This window comes from Triticum dicoccoides, chromosome 5B (genome assembly GCF_002162155.2).
Source record: "Triticum dicoccoides isolate Atlit2015 ecotype Zavitan chromosome 5B, WEW_v2.0, whole genome shotgun sequence".
Classification (NCBI taxonomy): domain Eukaryota; kingdom Viridiplantae; phylum Streptophyta; class Magnoliopsida; order Poales; family Poaceae; genus Triticum; species Triticum dicoccoides.
The window spans coordinates 108,495,176-108,507,492 of NC_041389.1; positions in this window are offsets into that span (position 1 = coordinate 108,495,176).

The window sequence follows — 12,317 nt, forward strand, 5'->3', positions numbered from 1 at the left end:
AGTCCCACTATGAATCCGGATCAAGTAGAGTCCATGTTGAGTCCCGATCCAAATCATAGAATCCAGTACAAAACTGCGGAATCCCGACTATGCTATGGACTATTCCCGATTCTACTAAATTATCTAATTCATTTGTTTAGTTGTAGCAGAATACTATGCCATCATCCAGACCCTTTTTCACATACTCATGTCCCTTTATTCTCCTCCCAAGCCCAAACGCTAAGTCACCGACATCTTTTATTGGACTATCAGAAACCCTAGATCAAACTGAGGATCAGACTTGTCGACAGATGAAACTAGCGTAAGTAGGAGGATGCGTCAAGATCAATCGGAGAAGGAGAGAAACATCCGTCAAGGTTCAACATTACAAATTAGCTATACAAGTGATCGACTATTCATGAACTCTTAAAAAACCTCCTAAGTAAATTTCATGCACAGAAGATTTAAAGGTTCTATATATTTCCCTCTTTTATGTGTTCCATGCATGCAAGCTAGATTGTAGGATAGCCATGAAAAGAAGTGGAATACAACTAGCATTGATGTATATGTTTTTTTCTCTATATTTTATGTTAGAACTCTATAGAACCCATATAAATTTCTGGCGTGGATACAAAATATCTTATTTGAGAAAATCTAGTAGAATCCTCGATTCCACGACTCGATACTATGAATCGATTCTGTCTAAGGAAAATCGATCCGACTCCGAATCCCGACTCTGACTACCTTGGTGGCAGTGGCTATGACTTTTGAAATCGGTGGCGCCGGTTAGGAAGAATCGGTGTGACCGATTTTGGCTTTAGGTTTAGGTCATTTGTGGATGTGAGTAAGTAGCTGAGGGTTTTGGAGCATATCACTAAGCACATGAAGCAAGAGGCTCATTATGCAACACCTCATCCCTCCTTGATAGTATTGGCTTTTCCTATAGACTCAATGTGATCTTGGATCACTAAAATATAAAATGAAGAGTCTTGAGCTTTTGAGCTTGAGCCAATCCTTTGTCCTTAGTATTTTGAGGGATCCACTTTCATCATCCATGCCATGCCATTCATTGAGCTTTCCTGAAATAATAGTCTTGGAATAGCATTAGCTCAATGAGCTATATGTTGTTATGAATTACCAAAACCACCTAGGGATAGTTGCACTTTCAGTCCGGAAGAGGGACATCCTCCATGTAGAACCACTCCGAAGGCCAGTCTTCGGATGTCTTCTTTGGGGTACCGGATAGATATCCGGTCCCGGCGATGCGCCATATTTCGGATCCGCCCACTTGATATACCGACCCTCCTGAGTGCGGGGTACGAGGCAGAATAGCCTCTTCCACAACTCGAAATGAGCTTCACGACCCAGAAATAGCTCTTAGAAGGCAACGTAGCCTGCGATATGTACTATGGAGGCTGGGATAAAGTTATGCAGCTGGAGGCTGTAGAACTCCAGAAGCCCACGGAGGAAAGGATGGATTGGAAAACCGAGTCCCCTCAACAAATACGGGACAAAGCATACCCTCTCCCCCTTGGATGGGTTTGGAGAACTCTCCGCTTGCTCCCCGTCATTATAAGTGGCTAGTCCGGCTCGGACAGGGACCATATACGCAGGCGGGAGAAACCCCTTGGTCTGCAACTCTACTAGTCGGCTGTGGGGGACATAACATTTCTCCCAATTGCCTGGCCTAGTGCTACGGGAGCGAGAGGAAGAGCCGCGACGACCGACATGGTGGTGTGGATCTTTCCGGGCGTGCTATGATGGATACTCGCTGGGAAGAGATGGTGTGATTTGGATCTGAGGATCCCCGTCCCTTTAGATAGACGATTTACTCACGAGGTCAGGGTGGCAAATGTAAAAATGCCCCGACCTCTCGCATTTGCTCGACACGTGGAGACAACCATTATTAAAGCTCAGAAGCCGAGGAGTACAACATTGATGGGAAGCCGGACACTACACGTCACAACAGGTGCCCTGGAGGATTTGGAAAAGAACCCGCCTTGCAATGCCGAAGACAATATGCGCGCCGGACTCATCGTCATTGAAGCCTGGTTCAGGGGTTACTGAGGGAGTCCTGGATTAAGGGGTCCTTGGACAGCCGGACTATATACTTTGGCCGGATTGTTGGGCTATGAAGATACAAGATTGAAGACTTCGTCCCGTGTCCGGATGGGACTCCCCTTTGCGTGGAAGGCAAGCTTGGCAATTCGGATATGTAGATTTCCTTCTCTGTAACCGACTCTGTGTAACCCTAGCCCCCTCCGGTGTCTATATAAACCGGAGGGTTTAGTCTGTAGGACAACAACAATCATAATCATAGGCTAGCTTCTAGGGTTTAGCCTCTACGATCTCGTGGTAGATCAAGTCTTGTAATACTCATATCATCAAGATCAATCAAGCATGAACTAGGGTATTACCTACATCGAGAGGGCCCGAACCTGGGTAAAACATCGTGTCCCCTATCTCCTGTTACCATTAGCCTTAGACGCATAGTTCAGGACCCCCTACCGGAGATCCACCGGTTTTGACACCGACACTGGGTAAAAGTCCCTCCTACTGATCGCTAGACCTGCTCTTCGTGCAGCTCCTCTCCCTGGCAATTGTATAAGGGATCGCCCCTGATACCACAGGTGTTTTTCCCCCGACATCTATTAGTTCCCACTCTTGTTCGGACCGTGAAGGGATTGACAACCCCTTTTTCGCATTCTGTGCAAGTGTTTGTTAGTTTGTGCAGGTGCATATATTGGAGACTTCCTTGTGCCTCCTACTGGATTGATACCTTGGTTCTTAACTAAGGGAAATTCTTATCTCTACTTTTCTACATCACCCTTTCCTCTTCAAGGGAAAAATCAACACAAGCTCAAGAAGTTGCAGAGGCCGATGAGTTTGTTATGAATCAAGATGAAGATCCTCAAGAGTTTTACTGGAGATTGACTACACTTGCGATCTCACTTTGAGATCATGGGAGCAAGGACATGTATGACAACTGGGTCAAGCGCAAATTCTTCAAGGCCATCATGCATTTCAACAAGAGCATGTCGTCCGTGATCCGTCAAAGATCAGACTTCCATATGTTGCCCTCTAGCGACGTGTTGGATGAGTTTATTGCTATGAACATTTTGAACAAAACCACCGACGATAAAGGAATCAATGCCTTCTTATGTTAAATGGAATGGAAAAAAATTCAATTTTAGACTTAGGTGTGGAATTCAAGTCGAGTCGAGCTAACTCGTCTCGACTCGTTAGAGCTCGTTAAGATAACGAGTTACCTCACCTTTACTCCTTAATATCACAAGCTCAGATTCAAACTTCAATCGAATCGTGTAATGCTACTTCTTGAGCTTGCGTTGGTTTTTCCCTCGAAGAGGAAAGGGTGATGCAGCAAAGTAGAGATAAGTATTTCCCTCAGTTTGATAACCAAGGTATTAATTCAGTAGGACACAACACACAAATCACCTAACACCTACACAAAAAATCAAACAACTTGCACCTAACGCGATAAAAGGGGTTGTCAATCCCTTCATAGTTACTTGCAAAACTGAGATATGATAGAGATAGATAAATGATAAAGTAAATATTTTTGGTATTTTTGGTTTTTAGATCGGAAAGTAAAAGATTACAAAATAGTAGATTAGAAACTAATATGATGGAAAATAGAACTTATATGATGGAAAATAGACCCGGGGCCATAGGTTTCACTAGAGACTTCTCTCAAGATAGCAAAGAATACAGTGGGTGAACAAATTACTATCGAGCAACTGATAGAAAAGCGCAAACTTAAGGCGATATCTAAGGCAATGATCATGAATATAGGCATCACGTCCGTGTCAAGTAGACCAAAAAGATTCTGCATCTACTACTATTACTCCACACATCGACCAACTCCTGTCTGCATCTAGAGTATTAAGTTCATGAAGAACAGAGTAACGCATTAGGTACGATGACATGATGTAGAGGAATAAACTCAAGCAATAGGATGTAAACCCCATCTTTTTATCCTCGATGGCAACAATACAATACAATACAATATGTGCCTTCCTACCCCTACTTTCACTGAGAAAGGACACCGCAAGATTAACCCAAAGCTAAGCACTCCTCCCATTTGCAAGAAAAACCAATCTAGTTGGCCAAACTAAAGCAATAATCTTGAGAGGTTTACAAAGATATCAAATCATGCATAAAAGAATTCAGAGAAGATTCAAATAGTATTCATAGATAAGCTGATCATAAATCTGCAATTCATCGGATCTTGACAAACACATCGCAAAAGAATATTACATCGGATAGATCTCCAAGAACATCGAGGAGAACATGTTATTGAGAATCAAAGAGTGATAAAGCCATCTAGCTATGGACCCATAGTTCTAAGGTCAACTACTCACGCTTCATCGGAAGGGCAATACAGTTGATGTAGAAGCCCTCCATGATGGAATCCCCCTTCGACAGGATGCCGAAAAAGGCCCCTAGATGGGATCTCACAGGTACAAAAGGTTGGGGCGGTGGAAAAGTGTTTTCGTGGATACTTCTGGTGTTTTGGGAATATATTTGAATATATAGGCAAAGGAATTAGCTCAGGTGAGTCATGGGGGGCCCACAAGGTAGGGGGCACGCTCTACCCCCTAGGCGCACCCTCCACCCTTGTGGACGCCTCGTGGCTCCTCCGACTTGATCTCCAAGTCTCCTAGGTGTCTTCCAGTCCAAGAAAAATCACCGCGAAGGTTTTATTCCGTTTGGACTCCATTTGGTATTCCTTTTCTGCGAAACTCAATAACAAGGGGAAAACGAAAACTGGCACTGGCCCTAGGTTAATAGGTTAGTCCCAAAATAATATAGAATAGCATATTAATATATATAAAACATCGAAAATAGATAATATAATAGCATGGAACAATCAAAAATTGTACATACATTGGAGACGTATCAAGCATCCCCAAGCTTAATTCCTGCTCGTCCTCGAGTAGGTAAATGATAAAAACAGAATTTTTGATATGGAATGCTACCTAACATATTTATCAATGTAATTTTCTTTATTGTGGCATGAATGTTCAGATCCATAAGATTCAAAACGAAAGTTTAATATCGACATAAAAACAATATTACTTCAAGCATACTAACAAGGCAATTATGTCTTCTCAAAATAACATGGCCAAAGAAAGCCATCCATACAAAATCATATAGTCTGGCTATGCTCCATCTTCGTCACACAAAATATTCAAATCATGCACAACCCCTCTGACAAGCCAAGCAATTGTTTCATACTTTTGATGTTCTCAAGCTTTTTCAACTTTCACGTAATACATCAGTGTGAGCCATGGATATAACACTATAGGTGGAATAGAATATGGTGGTTGTAGAGAAGACATAAAAAGGAGATAGTCTCACATAAACTAGGCACATCAATGGGCTATGGAGATGCCCATCAATAGATATCAATGTGAGTAAGTAGGGATTGCCATGCAACAGATGCACTAGAGCTATAAGTTTATGAAAGCTCAAAAGAAACTAAGTGGGTGTGCATCCAACTTGCTTGCTCATGAAGACCTAGGGAAATTTGAGGAAGCCCATCGTTGGAATATACAAGCCAAGTTCTATAATGAAAAATTCCCACTAGTATATGAAAGTGACAACATAGGAGACTCTGTATCATGAATATCATGGTGCTACTTTGAAGCACAAGTGTGGAAAAAGGATAGTAACATTTCCCCTTCTCTCTTTCTCTCTCATTCTTTTTGGGCCTTCTCCTTTTTTTGGTCCCCTTCTATTTTTTATTTTTTTATTTCCTCACATGGGGCAATGCTCCAATAATGAAGATCATCGCACTTTTATTTACTTACAACTCAAAAATTACAACTCGATACTTAGAACAAAATATGACTCTATATGAATGCCTCCTGCGGTGTACCAGGATGTGAAATGACTCAAGAGTGACATGTATGAAAGAATTACGAATGGGGGCTTTGCCACAAATAAGATGTCAACTACATGATCATGCAAAGCAATATGACAATGATGGAATGTGTCATAATTAAACGAAACGATGGAAAGTTGCATGGAAATATATCTCGAAATGGCTATGGAAATGACATAATATGTAGGCATGGTGGCTGTTTTGAGTAAGGTATATGGTGGGTGTAAAGTACCGGCGAAAGTTGTGCGACACGTGAGAGGCTAGCAATGGTGGAAGGGTGAGAGTGTGTATAATCCATGGACTCAACATTAGTCATAAAGAACTCACATACTTATTGCAAAAATATATTAGTCATTGAAACGAAGTACTACGCGCATGCTCCTAGGGGTATAGATTGGTAGGAAAAGACCATCGCTCATCCCCGACTGTCACTCATAAGGAAGGCAATCAAAAAATACCTCATGCTCCAACTTCACTACATAACGGTTCACCATATGTGCATGCTACGGGAATCACAAAACTTAACACAAGTATTTCTACAATCCACAATTACTCTAGCATGACTCTCATATCACCATCTTTATATCTCAAAACAATCATAAGGAATCAAACTTTTCATAGTATTCAATGCACTTTATATGAAAGTTTTTATTATATCCCTCTTGGATGCCTATCATATTAGGACTAAATTTATAACCAAAGAAAATTATCATGCTTTTAGAGACTCTCAAAATAATATAAGTGAAGCATGAGAGTTCAACAATTTCTATAAAATAAAGCCACCGCCGTGCTCTAAAAAGATATAAGTGAAGCACTAGAGGAAAATTGCCTAGCTCAAAAGATATAAGTGAAGCACATAGAGTATTCTAATAAATCACGATTCATGCGTGTCCCTCTCAAAAGGTGTGTACAGCAATGATGATTGTGTCAAACTAAAAAGCAAAGACTCATATCATACAAGACGCTCCAAGCAAAACACATATCATGTGGTGAATAAAATATAGCCTCAAGTAAAGTTACCGATAGACGAAGACGAAAGAGGGGATTCCTTCCAGGGCATCCCCAACCTTAGGCTCTTGGTTGTCCTTGAATACTACCTTGGGATGCCTTGTGAATCCCCAAGGTTAGGCTCTTGCCGCTCTTTATTCCATAGTCCATCAAATCCTTACCCAAAACTTGAAAACTTCACAACACAAAACTCAACAGCAAATCTCATAAGCTCCTCTAGTATAAGAAAATAAATCACCACTTTTGTTACTGCTGTGATCTAATTCTTTATTTATATTGGTGTAATATCTAGTATATTACAACTTTTCCATGGTTCATACCCCCGATACTACCCATAGAATCATCAAAATAAACAAACAACAAATAGAAAACATAATCTGTCAAAAACATAACAGTCTGTAGTAATATGTAACTCTCGAATACTTTTGTAACTCCAAGAATTCTGAAAAAGTAGGACAACCTGGGAAATTTTTGTAACAATCTCTTACAAAAAGAATCAGATCAAAATCACGCTTCTCTAAAAAATTAAAATTATTTTCCTGGGCGCTAAAGTTTCTGTTTTTCAGCAAGATCAAGACTAGTATCATCGTAAGCCATCCCAAAGGTCTTACTTGGCACAAACACTAAATTAAAACACAAAACCACATCAAACCAGAGGCTAGATGAATTATTCGAAGCAAAACAGGAACAAAAAAGCAATACCAAAAATAAAATTGGGTTACCTCCCAACAAGCACTATTGTTTAACGCCCTTAGCAAGGCATTGATAATTTCGATGATGCTCACATGAAAGACAAGAATTGAAGCACAAATGGAGCATCATATAGCATGTGAAAAACACATCTAAGTCTAACATACTTCATATGCATAGGCATCTTATAAGCAAACAAATTATCAAGCCAAGCAAATCCTAGCATATGCAAAGAAGAAGAAAGTGTCGGATTTCGGGTTCCGGCAGACCCTTGAGGTTCGAACTTTGGGGTGCGCGCGGAGATTCAGCCCTCTACCAGCTCGCTCCTCACCGAATCGCTAGGACCTAAACTACCGAACTAAACAGCACAAGAGACACAAGATTTATACTGGTTCAGGCCACCATTGTGGTGTAATACCCTACTCTAGTGTGTGGTGTGGTGGATTGCCTCTTGGGCTTGATGATGAACAATACAAGGCAGAACAGCCTCGCGAGGGTCTGTTCTTGGCTGGTGCGATGAACTGCTAGGAGGGGTTCAGTCTCTCTATCTACTGGTTTCTTGATGAGGATCCAGATTGCCTCTACCCTGGGGTGGCTAGTCCTATTTATAGGAAAAGGCCCTGGGCCTCTTCCCAAATATTGAGCGGGAAGGGTGCCAACAATTGGCCATTTTGAAGGGGAACAACGGGTACACTTATCCTGACTAAAGTTGGTCCTCACCTGTCAAAGGCTCTGGTGATGACGCCGGCTTGGGCTCCACAATGACTTCCTCCCAGCCGTTGGGCTGGTCTTGGTCTCATTGCACCGAAATGGACGCCTTTGCTTGTTGCTCTCGCCTGCACTTGCTCCCTTTGCACGCAAAGAGGAAAGGAGGACACTGCGCAGGCTGGCGCCCGACTGGCGCCCTCGGTCGTCATGGCTTGCGTCATGGGCACCTCGCGAGGTACCCTGCCTTGAACTCTCCGCCTCCTCATGAGCCAGCCTAACGAGGCCGTGCCTGAGGAAGCTCCTTGTCGTCCGCCCGGCGAGGCTTGGCCCCTCGCGAGGGTCTTGAGCTTGCGTTGATGAATATGGGCTGTGCTGGGCTTCCTTTGAGCCACGCCGCAGGCCGCCGGCAGGCAAGTCTGGGGACCCCCGTTCCCTGAACACCGACAGTAGCCCCCGGGCCCACGGCGCGCCCGAACTTGGCCGAGCAGAGAGGCGAAAGGGCAAGTGCGAAGCGTCACGAGCCCTAACAGCCTGCAGCCTTGGGCGCTGCGTGGCAGTTGATTGGACGTGGGCGCCTCTGCAACCGCATGAGTTGATAAAAGAGCGTCATCTCCCTTGCCTCCTTTATTTCCTCCAGTTGTTGCTCAGATACCCTTTCTTGCGCCTCTCCTCCCTGCTTCCAAAATCTTCAGATCTACTCTGCCTGTGTGCCTTAGCCAGTCATGGCGCCTTGCCAAGCCCCGGCCGGAGCTTGGTACTCGCCTGCCTTGGACCCGCCAAACTTGTCAGGGGCGAGCCTTGCTCTGGTGCACCAGATGGCGGAGGTGCAGGGCATCGACGGGACGAAGTCGTTCAAGGCCGGCTCTGCCGTCCCTGAGGGTCGAGGGAGCACCTTCTATCCGCTCTTTGTGAGCGCCATCATCGCTGGTCTGGTGCCTCCCTTTTCCTAGTTCTTCTTCTCTGTCCTTCGCCACTACAATATTCAAGATCTTCACCTCCATCCCAACTCAGTCCTTCTCCTGGCGATCTTCGCCTACTATTGTGAGGCTCACGTAGGGGTGAAGCCCTCGGTGGCCTTGCTACGCCACTACTTCTCCCTCCGAACCTCCCGTGGTTCCGCCTCCGCGTGTGCGAGCTTCGTCGCATACGGCGGTGCCATCGCCATTTCAAACCCTGGGAAGAGGATTGAGGGCTTCAGGAGCAAGTGGGTCTTAGTGGATGCTGGGCGTATCCATCCTCGGCTGACCCTGCCCACGGAGCACCCCGCGAGCTCCGACCACTGGTCCCGAGTGGAGCTTCTGGATCCCTGCGCGAAGCTGGTGTTGGAGAAGATGGACGCAGATCTGAGGCCGGCCGGCATGGCGGCGGTGAAGCTGACCGGTGTGTCGCTGCTGAGGGAGTTCCTGGAGCATCAACTGGCTCCGCTCCGTCAGTATTCGCTTCCGATGTGGAGGCCTCACTCGAGCCCCGTGGTCTTGGCCGACGAAGATCTGGCTGCGGTCCTCCAGTCCTTGGTTGGGGGCGACGTGGCGAGGCTGGAGGGCACTCCTACGCCCCTGTTCCTTCGCGAGGATTGGGAGCAGGTAGCGAGGTCCATGCCTGTCTTCAACGGGGATGGGCCCGTGCCCGTGGAGGCTCCGGAGGACCTGGTGGACGTGTCCTCCGACGACTCTAGCAAAGAGGAGGAAGAAGGGGAGCAGGAAGAGGGGGTTGAGTCGGAGGCGGAGTCAGGGGCTCCTCCCCTTCGGCGCAGGTCCCGCACTCTCCGCCTTCCCCAGAGCGACGACGACGAGGATGAGGGTGAGCAGGGCGGCGGGAGCCTGCCTCCGATCCTGAAGAAGGACCGGACTGGGCTGGTCCCCCGCGGGTCTGCCCCGGCCCCGAGGCGATCCGCAGGCACGCCTCCTGCTTCCGAGCCCCTTGAGGCCGACCCTTGCAGCCGGCTCTCGGGCTTTAAGTTCGGCCGGAGGCTGCTCGAGTCCACCAGCGACGACCTGTAAGTGCCTGCTTCCCGTCTTGATTATTGTTTTGTCGACGAGACCTAATGCCCATGTCTTTCGGCCAGGCTGGCGCCCGCGGCGAAGAAGCCGAAGGGAGCTCCTAAGGTCCCGTCCGTGGCAGTGCCTCTGGCCGAGAAAGAAGGTGATCGGGACACGCAGGGCTCCCCTGCCCGGGCGTCTTTGCGAGGCCAGGCTGAGCCCGCTGGGGCGAGCTCAGCCCCCTTGACCCAGGCGACTCCCAAGGTGTCCTTGCTTGACGCTGCCTCCACTGTCGTCATGGCGCCGCTGGTTCCGCCACAAGGCACAATGGTCACACAACCGTCTTCTCCTCCTACTCCACCGACTGCTGCTTCTCTGAATACTGTTCTGGATCGCGCCATTGCCGGACTGGGCCTCCTGCGGCAGGATCTTCTGGGCGCCGACCCCTGTCTGATGGCCGTGCGCTTGGAGCTGGCTTCTGGCTGGATTCGCTCCGATGCTTCGATACGGGCGGCGCTGGTCCAAGCCTCGATGGCTTGCGACGAGGAGAAACAGGCCGTCCATGAGGCGAAGGTTGCCCGCGATGCTGCCCTGGGGCAGGCAGCTAGCATCCAAGGTCGCTATGAGATGCTGGAGAGCGAGCTGAAGGGCCTGCAGAACCAGCTTGCAGAGGAGGCCCGCCTTCGCCAGGAGCAGGAGGAAAGCATGAAGGTTCGCGAGGCGGCCGTCAAGGACCTAGAGGCCAAGCTCAAGAGGCACCATGGCCGCCTAGGTGTGCTGGAGAAAGAGCTGGAGGTGAGGAGGGTTGAGCTGGACGGCAAGGCCCGGGTTCTCGCCGAGGATCGCATGGCCTTCGCGGATATGGAAGAGAAGGCTCGCACTTCGCTGAAGACGCTTTATGAGAGAGGCCTTGAGAGCCTGCTGGCCGGCGAGGAGGATGGCCCCGCCAAGCTGCTTCCCTTCTTAGTTCGCGCCCTTAACGACGTCACCCTTGGCCTTGGCCCTACGGCTGAGGCCGAGGCACGCATCTTGTCTTCTGCAGCGCTGACGCGGGTCTTCACCCACATCTATCTTTGCGACCCCAACATCGACCACGACAGCCTGCTGGAGCCAGTGAGCAGCGAGCGTGCCGCTGCCACTGCTGAGGCCATGAAGGGTCGCGCGGAGGCTCTGCTGGGGAAGTTCCGGGCCTTCAGTACCAGGCCAAAGCGAAGCGCTGCTAGCCCTGCTACTCCACAAGGCGAACCTACTCCACGCGGCTCCCCCGCTGGCAAGTGACCCCGTCGTGGCTCCCGTCCTGTTTTTAATTCCTGCGCATGTACCATGCCTCGGAGAGGCGTTAAGACTTATGTTTGATGCTGTGATAACAGCATGGACTATAATATTTGCTTTTTAATTCCCTGAAATTTGCATTATTCCTTCCTGCTTGCTTATGTTCTACGCCGCCAGAGCCCGGCCCCGCGCATACCTCAGCCGCCGTTGGCCCCGACCGGAAACCAGGACGGGACCAAGGAGTGAGGGGCTACGTGACAAGTTAGGCTCCTGAGTCGCGATGCTCAGGAGTCCCCCTTGGCGCTCGAACAACAAGTAGGGAGGCGAGGTGTGGGTGGATCTGCCGTTCTACATCTGCAGGGCCCGGCCCCGCGCACACCTCAACCGCCGTTAGCCTTTTGGAACTAAGGAGTGAGGGGCTACGTGACCAGTTAGGCTCCTGAGTCGCGATGCTTAGGAGTCCCCCTTGATGCTCAAACAGCCTTCATACCTTGGCTCCACTCGGGAGGGACGTGCGACGAACCAGGCCCGGGGGGGCCTAGCCAGGTGGGGTGCGTCTGGGCGGGACCCAGGCGCAGCCCCCATGCCCAGCCCCTTCGCGCGGCACTCCCGAGGGGAGGCGTTGCGACAAGGCCAGACACCAAGCTCTGGGCTCCCTGAGGTTGATGCGGCCCGGAGGCCACCCTTAGTTGTTTATCACCAGTGCGGAGCATAGCGCTTCCGTATGCGTACGGGCAAAGAAGCTCCTCGGCAGTGTCGTCAGCCAGCGTGGA